At 50.6% G+C, this 12427-nt stretch overlaps 1 protein-coding gene across 1 annotated transcript in view; it reads right to left on the reverse strand.

Annotated features, from left to right (window-relative positions):
* LOC135549443 (cell adhesion molecule 2-like) overlaps positions 1-12427 on the reverse strand; it is a 1019298-nt gene that overhangs the window by 751474 nt on the left and 255397 nt on the right. The window lies entirely within an intron of this gene.

Raw genomic sequence — 12427 nt, forward strand, 5'->3', positions numbered from 1 at the left:
TTAATAAGGAGACTGTCTCTCACCGGGGCCCTTTGAGAATAGAGTCCATTAATAAGGAGACTGTCTCTCACCAGGGAGAGACTGTCTCTCACCAGGGCCCTTAGAGAATAGAGTCCATTAATAAGGAGACTGTCTCTCACCAGGGCCCTTAGAGAATAGAGTCCATTAATAAGGAGACTGTCTCTCACCGGGGCCCTTAGAGAATAGAGTCCATTAATAAGGAGACTGTCTCTCACCAGGGCCCTTAGAGAATAGAGTCCATTAATAAGGAGACTGTCTCTCAGGGCCCTTAGAGGGTCCAACAATAAGGATTAGAGAATAGAGTCCAACAATAAGGAGACTGTCTCTCACCAGGCCCTTAGAGAATAGAGTCCACTGTCTCTTAATAGAGTCCATTAATAAGGAGACTGTCTCTCACCGGGCCCTTTGAGAATAGAGTCCATTAATAAGGAGACTGTCTCTCACCAGGCCCTTTGAGAATAGAGTCCATTAATAAGGAGACTGTCTCTCACCATGCCCTTTGAGAATAGAGTCCATTAATAAGGAGACTGTCTCTCACCAGGGCCCTTACATAATAGAGTCCATTAATAAGGAGACTGTCTCTCACCGGGGCCCTTTGAGAATAGAGTCCATTAATACGGAGACTGTCTCTCACCAGGGCCCTTAGAGAATAGAGTCCATTAATAAGGAGACTGTCTCTCACCAGGGCCCTTAGAGAATAGAGTCCATTAATAAGGAGACTGTCTCTCACCGGGGCCCTTAGAGAATAGAGTCCAACAGTAAGGAGACTGTCTCTCACCAGGCCCTTAGAGAATAGAGTCCATTAATAAGGAGACTGTCTCTCACCAGGCCCTTAGAGAATAGAGTCCATTATTAAGGAGACTGTCTCTCACCAGGCCCTTAGAGAATAGAGTCCATTAATAAGGAGACTGTCTCTCACCAGGGCCCTTAGAGAATAGAGTCCATTAATAAGGAGACTGTCTCTCACCGGGGCCCTTAGAGAATAGTCCATTAATAAGGAGACTGTCTCTCACCGGGGCCCTTAGAGAATAGAGTCCATTAATAAGGAGACTGTCTCTCACCGGGGCCCTTAGAGAATAGAGTCCATTAATAAGGAGACTGTCTCTCACCAGGGCCCTTAGAGAATAGAGTCCAACAGTAAGGAGACTGTCTCTCACCAGGCCCTTAGAGAATAGAGTCCATTAATAAGGAGACTGTCTCTCACCGGGGCCATTAGAGAATAGAGTCCATTAATAAGGAGACTGTCTCTCACCAGGCCCTTAGAGAATAGAGTCCATTAATAAGGAGACTGTCTCTCACCGGGGCCATTAGAGAATAGAGTCCATTAATAAGGAGACTGTCTCTCACCAGGCCCTTAGAGAATAGAGTCCATTAATAAGGAGACTGTCTCTCACACGGGCCCTTAGAGAATAGAGTCCATTAATAAGGAGACTGTCTCTCACCAGGCCCTTAGAGAATAGAGTCCATTAATAAGGAGACTGTCTCTCACCAGGCCCTTAGAGAATAGAGTCCATTAATAAGGAGACTGTCTCTCACCGGGGCCCTTAGAGAATAGAGTCCATTAATAAGGAGACTGTCTCTCACCTGGGCCCTTAGAGAATAGAGTCCATTAATAAGGAGACTGTCTCTCACCAGGGCCCTTAGAGAATAGAGTAATAAGGAGACTGTCTCTCACCAGGCCCTTAGAGAATAGAGTCCATTAATAAGGAGACTGTCTCTCACCGGGGCCCTTAGAGAATAGAGTCCATTAATAAGGAGACTGTCTCTCACCAGGCCCTTAGAGAATAGAGTCCATTAATAAGGAGACTGTCTCTCACCGGGGCCATTAGAGAATAGAGTCCATTAATAAGGAGACTGTCTCTCACCAGGCCCTTAGAGAATAGAGTCCATTAATAAGGAGACTGTCTCTCACACGGGCCCTTAGAGAATAGAGTCCATTAATAAGGAGACTGTCTCTCACCAGGCCCTTAGAGAATAGAGTCCATTAATAAGGAGACTGTCTCTCACCAGGCCCTTAGGAATAGAGTCCATTAATAAGGAGACTGTCTCTCACCGGGGCCCTTAGAGAATAGAGTCCATTAATAAGGAGACTGTCTCTCACCGGGGCCCTTAGAGAATAGAGTCCATTAATAAGGAGACTGTCTCTCACCAGGCCCTTAGAGAATAGAGTCCATTAATAAGGAGACTGTCTCTCACCGGGGCCCTTAGAGAATAGAGTCCATTAATAAGGAGACTGTCTCTCACCGGGGTCCTTAGAGAATAGAGTCCATTAATAAGGAGACTGTCTCTCACCAGGCCCTTAGAGAATAGAGTCCATTAATAAGGAGACTGTCTCTCACCGGGGCCCTTAGAGAATAGAGTCCATTAATAAGGAGACTGTCTCTCACCAGGCCCTTAGAGAATAGAGTCCATTAATAAGGAGACTGTCTCTCACCGGGGCCCTTAGAGAATAGAGTCCATTAATAAGGAGACTGTCTCTCACCGGGGCCCTTAGAGAATAGAGTCCATTAATAAGGAGACTGTCTCTCACCAGGCCCTTAGAGAATAGAGTCCATTAATAAGGAGACTGTCTCTCACCGGGGCCCTTAGAGAATAGAGTCCATTAATAAGGAGACTGTCTCTCACCAGGCCTTAGAGAATAGAGTCCATTAATAAGGAGACTGTCTCTCACCAGGCCCTTAGAGAATAGAGTCCATTAATAAGGAGACTGTCTCACCGGGGCCCTTAGAGAATAGAGTCCATTAATAAGGAGACTGTCTCTCACCAGGCCCTTAGAGAATAGAGTCCAACAGTCAAGGGCCCTTAGAGAATAGAGTCCATTAATAAGGAGACTGTCTCTCACCAGGCCCTTAGAGAATAGAGTCCATTAATAAGGAGACTGTCTCTCACCGGGGCCCTTAGAGAATAGAGTCCATTAATAAGGAGACTGTCTCTCACCAGGCCCTTAGAGAATAGAGTCCATTAATAAGGAGACTGTCTCTCACCAGGGCCCTTAGAGAATAGAGTCCATTAATAAGGATCTCACCAGGCCCTTAGAGAATAGAGTCCATTAATAAGGAGACTGTCTCTCACCGGGGCCCTTAGAGAATAGAGTCCATCAATAAGGAGACTGTCTCTCACCAGGCCATTAGAGAATAGAGTCCAACAGTAAGGAGACTGTCTCTCACCAGGCCCTTAGAGAATAGAGTCCATTAATAAGGAGACTGTCTCTCACTAGGCCCTTAGAGAATAGAGTCCAACAGTAAGGAGACTGTCTCTCACCAGGCCCTTAGACACACACACAGGCCCTTAGAGAATAGAGTCCAACAGTAAGGAGACTGTCTCTCACCAGGCCATTAGAGAATAGAGTCCAACAGTAAGGAGACTGTCACACCAGGCCCTTAGAGAATAGAGTCCAACAGTAAGGAGACTGTCTCTCACCAGGCCACAGTAAGGAGACTGTCTCTCACCAGGCCATTAGAGAATAGAGTCCAACAGTAAGGAGACTGTCTCTCACCAGGCCATTAGAGAATAGAGTCCACAAGATGTCTTCCTGATTGGGTCACAGGCCACTTTGACACAGGTGCGCACACACACACACACACACACACACACACACACACACACACACACACACACACACACACACACACACACACACACACACACACACACACACACACACACACACACACACACACACACACACACACACACCGAGGTCAAGTGATCCCATCATGCCAGTCAGCCAATCAATTCTAGTGCTGTGAGACACCAGGAAATGACTGTCTATGTTCAGAAGGTCTGTCTGAAGGAGATATAGGAGAGGAAAGGGTGATCGTTTTTAGAAGGAGAAAATAGGTGTTTTTTCTGTTTATTTCATGTAGTTAGAGAGAAGGAACGATGTGAAACTTGTTTGTGTTCCCTCTTTGTTTCTCTTTAATCTCTCTCTCTCTTTCTGTATTGCTGTTCCTCCCTGTTCCTCTCTCCCCTGTTCCCCTCCCCCTGTTCTCTCCCCTGTTCCCCTCCCCTGTTACTCTCTCCCCTGTTCCCTCCTGTTCCCCTCCCCTGTTCCCCTCTCCGTGTCCTGTTCCCCCTCCCCCTCTCCAGTTCTCTCCTGTTCCTCTCTCCCGTGTCCTGTTCCCCTCTCCCCTCCAGTTCCCTCTCCCCTGCCCTGTTCCTCTCTCCCTCCTGTTCCCCAGTTTCCTCTGTTCCTCTATCTCCTGTTCCTCTCCCCTGTTCTCTCTCTCCCTGTTCCCCTTTCCTCTGTTCCTCTCTCCCTGTTCCTCTCTCCTGTTCCCCTTTCCCCTGTTCCTCTCTCCCTGCCCTGTTCCTCTCCCCCTGTCCAGTTCCTCCCTGCCCTGTTCCTCTCTCCCGTCCAGTTCCTCTCTCCCCTGCCCTGTTCCTCTCTCCCTGCCCTGTTCCTCTCTCCCCTGTCCTGTTTCATCTCCCCTGTACCTCTCTCCCTGTCCTGTTCCCCTCTCCCCTCCAGTTCCCTGTCCAGTTCCTCTCTCCCCTGTCCTGTTCCTCTTCCCTGTCCAGTTCTCTCTCCCCTGCCCTGTTCCTCTCCCCTGCCCTGTTCCTCTCTCCCCTGCCCTGTTCCTCTCTCCCCTGTCCAGTTCCTCTCTCCCCTGTCCAGTTCCCTCTCCCTCCCTCTCTCCCCTGTCCAGTTCCTCTCTCCCCTGCCCTGTTCCTCTCTCCCCTGCCCTGTTCCTCTCTCCCTGTCCAGTTCCTCTCTCCCCTGTCCAGTTCCCTCTCCCTGTCCTGTTCCTCTCTCCCCTGTCCAGTTCCTCTCTCCTGCCCTGTTCCTCTCTCCCCTGCCCTGTTCCTCTCTCCCCTGTCCTGTTCCTCTCTCCCTGCCCTGTTCCTTTCTCCCTGCCCTGTGCCTCTCTCCCCTTCCTCTCCCCTGCCCTGTTCCTCTCTCATCTCCCCTGTACCTCTCTCCCCTGTCCTGTTCCCCTCTCCCCTGTTCCTCTCCCCTGTCCAGTTCCTCTCTCCCCTGTCCTGTTCCTCTCTCCCCTGCCCTGTTCCCTCTGCCCTGTCCTGTCCCCTGCCCTGTTCCTCTTCCCCTGTTCCTCTCTGCCCTGTCCTGTCCCCTGCCCCTCCTCTCCCCCTGCCCTGTTCCTCTCTCCCCTGCACTGTTCCTCTCTCCCCTGCCCTGTTCCTCCCCTGTCCAGTTCCCTCCCCTGTCCAGTTCCTTTCTCCCCTGTTCCTCTCTCCCCTGTTCCTCTCTCCTCTGTCCCTTCTCCCCTGTTCCCCTCTCCCCTGTTCCCCTCTCCCCTGTCCTGTCCCACTCTCCCCTGTTCCTCTCACCCCTGTCCCCCCTCCCCTGTTCCTCCAGTTCCTCTCTCCCTGTCCTGTTCCCCCTCCCCTGTTCCCCTCTCCCTGTCCTGTCCCCCTCTCCCTGTCCTGTTCCCCTGTTCCACTCTCCCCTGTTCCACCCTGCCCTGTTCCTCTCTCCTGTCTATCCCCTGTCCCTGTTCCTCTCTCCCCTGAGAATAGAGTCCATTAATGACTGTCTCTCACCGGGGCCCTTAGAGAATAGAGTCCATTAATAAGGAGACTCCCCTAGAGAATAGAGTCCATTAATAAGGAGACTGTTCTCTCACCGGGGCCCTTAGAGAATAGAGTCCATTAATAAGGAGACTGTCTCTCACCAGGGCCCTTAGAGAATAGAGTCCATTAATAAGGAGACTCTCTCCCAGGCCCTTAGAGAATTCCTCTCTCACCCCCTTAGAGAATAGAGTCCATTAATAAGGAGACTGTTCCAGGCCATTAGAGAATAGAGTCCAACAGTAAGGAGACTGTCCACCAGGCCCTTAGAGAATAGAGTCCATTAATAAGGAGACTGTCTCTCACTAGGCCCTTAGAGAATAGAGTCCAACAGTAAGGAGACTGTCTCTCACCAGGCCCCATTAATAAGGAGACTGTCTCTCACTAGGCCCTTAGAGAATAGAGTCCAACAGTAAGGAGACTGTCTCTCACCAGGCCATTAGAGAATAGAGTCCAACCTGTCTCTCACCAGGCCCTTAGAGAATAGAGTCCAACAGTAAGGAGACTGTCTCTCACCAGGCCATTAGAGAATAGAGTCCAACAGTAAGGAGACTGTCTCTCCAGGCCATTAGAGAATAGAGTCCAACCCCTGTTCTCTCACCAGGCCATTAGAGAATAGAGTCCCAGTAAGGAGGCAAGATGTCTTCCTGTTCCTCTCTCCCCACACACACACACACACACACACACACACACACACACACACACACACACACACACCCACCGAGGTCAAGTGATCCCATCATGCCAGTCAGCCAATCAATTCTAGTGCTGTGAGACACCAGGAAATGACTGTCTATGTTCAGAAGGTCTGTCTGAAGGAGATATAGGAGAGGAAAGGGTGATCGTTTTTAGAAGGAGAAAATAGGTGTTTTTTTCTGTTTATTTCATGTAGTTAGAGAGAAGGAACGATGTGAAACTTGTTTGTGTTCCCCTTTGTTTTCCTCTCTCTTTCTGTATTGCTCCCCTGTTCCTCTCCCTGTTCCTCTCTCCCCTGTTCCCCTCTCCCCTGTTCCCTCTCCCTGTTCCCCCTCCTCTGTTACTCTCTCCCCTGTTCCCTCTCCTGTTCCCCTTTCCCCTGTTCCTCTCTCGTGTCCTGTTCCCCTCTCCCCCTCCAGTTCCTCTCTCCCCTGCCCTGTTCCTCTCTCCCGTGTCCTGTTCCCCTCCCCTCTCCAGGTCCTCCTCCCCTGCCCTGTTCCTCTCTCCCTGTCCTGTTCCCATCACCCCTGTCCAGTTCCTCCCTCCCCTGTTCCTCTATCTCCTGTTCCTCTCTCCCCTGTTCCTCTCTCCCTTGTTCCCCTTTCCTCTGTTCCTCTCTCCCTGTTCCCTCTCCTGTTCCCTTTCCCCTGTTCCTCTCTTTCCTGCCCTGTTCCTCTCTCCCCTGTCCAGTTCCTCTCTCCCCCTGCCCTGTTCCTCTCTCCCCTGTCCAGTCTCCCCTGCCCTGTTCCCTCTCCCCTGCCCTGTTCCCTCTCCCCTGTCCTGTTCCTCTCTCATCTCCCCCCTCTCTCCCTGTCCTGTTCCCTCTCCCCTGTCCAGTTCCTCTCTCCCCTGTCCAGTTCCTCTCTCCCCTGTCCTGTTCCTCTCTCCCTGTCCAGTTCCTCTCTCCCTGCCCTGTTCCCTCTCCCCTGCCCTGTTCCTCTCTCCCCTGCCCTGTTCCTCTCTCCCCTGTCCAGTTCCTCTCTCCCCTGTCCAGTTCCTCTCTCCCCTGTCCTGTTCCTCTCTCCCCTGTCCAGTTCCTCTCTCCCTGCCCTGTTCCCTCTCCCCTGCCCTGTTCCTCTCTCCCTGTCCAGTTCCTCTCTCCCCTGTCCAGTTCCTCTCTCCCCCTGTTCCCTCTCCCCTGTCCAGTTCCTCTCTCCCTGCCCTGTTCCTCTCTCCCTGCCCTGTTTCTCTCCCTGTCCTGTCTCTCCCCTGCCCTGTTCCTTTCTCCCCCCTGTGCCTCTCTCCCCTGCCCTGTTCCTCTCCCCTGTACCTCTCTCCCCCCTGTTCCCTCATCTCCCCTGTACCCTCTCCCCTGTCCTGTTCCCCTCTCCCCTGTCCAGTTCCTCTCTCCCCTGTCCAGTTCCTCTCTCCCCTGTCCTGTTCCTCTCCCCTGCCCTGTTCCTCTCTGCCCTGTCCTGTTCCTACTCCCCTGCCCTGTTCCTCTTTCCCCTGTTCCTCTGCCCTGTCCTGTCCCCTGCCCTGTTCCTCTCCCCTGCCCTGTTCCTCTCTCCCCTGCACTGTTCCTCTCTCCCCTGCCCTGTTCCCCTCTCCCTGTCCAGTTCCTATCTCCCTGTCCAGTTCCTTTCTCCCCTGTTCCTCTCCCCTGTACCTCTCTCCTCTGTCCCTCTCTCCCCCTGTTCCCCTCTCCCCTGTTCCCCTCTCCCCTGTCCTGTCCCACACCCCTGTCCTGTCCCCCCTCCCCTGTTCCTCTCTCTCCTGTCCAGTTCCTCTCTCCCTGTCCTGTTCCCCTCTCCCCTGTTCCCCTCTCCCCTGTCCTGTCCCCCTCTCTCCTGTCCTGTCCACCTTTCCCCTGTTCCACTCTCCCCTGTTCCACTATACTGTGTTCCCCTCTCCCCTGGTGTTCTGTCTCTCACTAGGGCCTGTGAGAGAAGTCTCCTTATTAATGGACTCTATTCTCTAAGGGCCTGGTGAGAGGAGAGAGGATGAGGGGAAAGGAGAAAGTGGGAAGAGAACAGGGGATGGGAGAAGAGAGAGGAGGAAAAAGGAGAAAGTGGGAACAGGGGATGGGAGAGAGGAGAGAGGAGGAGGGGAAAGGAGAAAGTGGGGAAGAGAACAGGGGATGGGAGAGAGAGGAGAGGAGGAGGGGAAAGGAGAAAGTGGGAAGAGAACAGGGGATGGGAGAGAGGAGAGAGGAGGAGGGGAAAGGAGAAAGTGGGAAGAGAACAGGGGATGGGAGAGAGGAGAGGGAGGGGGAAAGGAGAAAGTGGGAAGAGAACAGGGGATGGGAAGGAGAGAGGAGGAGGGAAAGGAGAAAGTGGGAAGAGAACAGGGGATGGGAGAGAGGAGAGAGGAGGAGGGGAAAGGAGAAAGTGGGAAGAGAACAGGGGATGGGAGAGAGGAGAGGAGGGAGGGAAATGAGAAAGTGGGAAGAGAACAGGGGATGGGAGAGAGGGGAGAGGAGGAGGGGAAAGGAGAAAGTGGGAAGAGAACAGGGGATGGGAGAGAGGAGGAGGGGAAAGGAGAAAGTGGGAAGAGAACAGGGGATGGGAGAGAGGAGGAGGGGAAAGGAGAAAGAGGGAAGAGAACAGGGGATGGGAGAGAGGAGAGAGGAGGAGGGGAAAGGGAAAGTGGGAAGAGAAGGGGATGGGAGAGAGGAGAGAGGAGGAGGGGAAAGGAGAAAGTGGGAAGAGAACAGGGGATGGGAGGAGAGGAGGAGGGGAAAGGAGAAAGTGGGAAGAGAACAGGGGATGGGGAGAAGAGAGAGGAGGAGGGGAAAAGAAAGTGGGAAGAGAACAGGGGATGGGAGAGAGGAGAGAGGAGGAGGGGAAAGGGAAAGTGGGAAGAGAACAGGGGATGGGAGAGAGGAGAGAGGATGAGGGGAAAGGAGAAAGTGGGGAAGAGAACAGGGGATGGGGAGAGAGGAGAGAGGAGGAGGGGAAAGGAGAAAGTGGGAAGAGAACAGGGGATGGGAGAGAGGAGAGAGGAGGAGGGGAAAGGAGAAAGTGGGAAGAGAACAGGGGATGGGAGAGAGGAGAGAGGAGGAGGGGAAAGGAGAAAGTGGGAAGAGAACAGGGGATGGGAGAGAGGGAGAGGAGGAGGGGAAAGGAGAAAGTGGGAAGAGAACAGGGGGATGGGAGAGAGGGAGAGGAGGAGGGGAAAGGAGAAAGTGGGAAGAGAACAGGGGATGGGAGAGAGGAGAGAGGATGAGGGGAAAGGAGAAAGTGGGGAAGAGAACAGGGGATGGGAGAAATGGAGGAGGGGGAAGAGAAAGTGGAAAGGGACAGGGGATGGGAGAGAGGAGAGAGGAGGAGGGGAAATGAGAAAGTGGGAAGAGAACAGGGGATGGGGAGAGGAGAGAGGAGGGGGAAAGGAGAAAGTGGGAAGAGAACAGGGGATGGGAGAGAGGAGAGGAGGAGGGGGAAGGAGAAAGTGGGGAGAGAAAGGGGATGGGGAGAGGGAGAGAGGGGAAAGGAGAAAGTGGGAAGAGAACAGGGGGATGGGAGAGAGGAGAGAGGAGGAGGGAAAGGAGAAAGTGGGAAGAGAACAGGGGATGGGAGAGAGGAGAGGAGGAGGGGAAATGAGAAAGTGGGAAGAGAACAGGGGATGGGAGAGGAAAGGAGGAGGGGAAATGAGAAAGTGGGAAGAGAACAGGGGATGGGAGAGAGGAGAGAGGAGGAGGGGAAAGGAGAAAGTGGGAAGAGAACAGGGGATGGGAGAGAGGAGAGAGGGGGAGGGGAAAGGAGAAAGTGGGAAGAGAACAGGGGATGGGAGAGAGGAGAGAGGGGGGGGAGGGGAAAGGAGAAAGTGGGAAGAGAACAGGGGATGGGAGAGAGGAGAGAGGAGGAGGGGAAATGAGAAAGTGGGAAGAGAACAGGGGATGGGAGAGAGGAGAGAGGAGGAGGGGAAAGGAGAAAGAGGATTATTGTTCTCTCTTATACTTTCTAAACAGATGTCCCCAGTTATATTTATCACAAAATGGATCCTATTACATTACAACGTAGTCCACTACGGATATGATGACATTTAGTCTAATATTAAAAGCTTCTTCTGAAGACTCTCTAATTCAAATAAAGCAATAAGTCAAGAGGCATCACGCCAGCATCCTTCGTTCCTGTATTTGATTGGTTCATTGTGTTGGATTGTGTTACCTTACTTTCCTTGCGCTGTGCGTGTTAGGAACCTAGACTGTTAGGAACCTAGACTGTTAGGAACATAGACTGTTAGGAACCTAGACTGTTAGGAACCTAGACTGTTAGGAACCAATACTGTTATGAACCTAGACTGTTAGGAACCTAGACTGTTAGGAACCTAGACTGTTAGGAACCAATACTGTTAGGGACCTAGACTGTTATGAACCTAGACTGTTAGGAACCTAGACTGTTAGGAACCTAGACTGTTAGGAACCTAGACTGTTAGGAACCAATACTGTTATGAACCTAGACTGTTAGGAACCTAGACTGTTAGGAACCTAGACTGTTAGGAACCTAGACTGTTAGGAACCAATACTGTTAGGAACCTAGACTGTTAGGAACCAATACTGTTATGAACCTAGACTGTTAGGAACCTAGACTGTTAGGAACCTAGACTGTTAGGAACCTAGACTGTTAGGAACCTAGACTGTTAGGAACCTAGACTGTTAGGAACCTAGACTGTTAGGAACCAATACTGTTAGGAACCAATACTGTTAGGAACCAATACTGTTAGGAACCTAGACTGTTAGGAACCTAGACTGTTAGGAACCAATACTGTTAGGAACCTAGACTGTTAGGAACCTAGACTGTTAGGAACCTAGACTGTTAGGAACCTAGACTGTTAGGAACCTAGACTGTTAGGAACCTAGACTGTTAGGAACCAATACTGTTAGGAACCTAGACTGTTAGGAACCTAGACTGTTAGGAACCTAGACTGTTAGGAACCTAGACTGTTAGGAACCAATACTGTTAGGAACCTAGACTGTTAGGAACCAATACTGTTAGGAACCTAGACTGTTAGGAACCTAGACTGTTAGGAACCAATACTGTTAGGAACCAATACTGTTAGGAACCAATACTGTTATGAACCAATACTGTTAGGAACCAATACTGTTATGAACCAATACTGTTAGGAACCAAGACTGTTATGAACCAATACTGAGGAACCTAGACTGTTATGAACCAATACTGTTAGGAACCAATACTGTTAGGAACCAATACTGTTATGAACCAATACTGTTAGGAACCTAGACTGTTAGGAACCAATACTGTTAGGAACCTAGACTGTTAGGAACCAATACTGTTAGGAACCAATACTGTTAGGAACCAATACTGTTAGGAACCAATACTGTTAGGAACCAAGACTGTTAGGAACCTAGACTGTTAGGAACCTAGACTGTTAGGAACCTAGACTGTTAGGAACCAATACTGTTAGGAACCAATACTGTTAGGAACCAATACTGTTATGAACCTAGACCATTAGGAACCTAGACTGTTAGGAACCTAGACTGTTAGGAACCTAGACTGTTAGGAACCTAGACTGTTAGGAACCTAGTCAGTTAGGAACCTAGACTGTTAGGAACCTAGACCATTAGGAACCAATACTGTTAGGAACCTAGACCATTAGGAACCTAGACTGTTAGGATCCTAGACTGTTAGGAACCAATACTGTTATGAACCTAGACTGTTAGGAACCTAGACCATTAGGAACCTAGACTGTTAGGAACCTAGACCATTAGGAACCTAGACTGTTAGGAACCTAGACTGTTAGGAACCAATACTGTTATGAACCTAGACTGTTAGGAACCAATACTGTTATGAACCTAGACTGTTAGGAACCTAGACTGTTAGGAACCTAGACTGTTAGGAACCTAGACTGTTAGGAACCTAGACTGTTAGGAACCTAGACTGTTAGGAACCTAGACCATTAGGAACCTAGACTGTTAGGAACCTAGACTGTTAGGAACCTAGACCATTAGGAACCTAGACTGTTAGGAACCTAGACTGTTAGGAACCAATACTGTTATGAACCTAGACTGTTAGGAACCTAGACTGTTAGGAACCTAGACTGTTAGGAACCAATACTGTTAGGAACCTAGACTGTTAGGAACCAATACTGTTAGGAACCTAGACTGTTAGGAACCTAGACTGTTAGGAACCAATACTGTTAGGAACCTAGACTGTTAGGAACCAATACTGTTAGGAACCTAGACTGTTAGGAACCTAGACTGTTAGGAACCTAGACT

This window comes from Oncorhynchus masou, chromosome 12 (assembly GCF_036934945.1).
Source record: "Oncorhynchus masou masou isolate Uvic2021 chromosome 12, UVic_Omas_1.1, whole genome shotgun sequence".
NCBI lineage: Eukaryota > Metazoa > Chordata > Actinopteri > Salmoniformes > Salmonidae > Oncorhynchus > Oncorhynchus masou.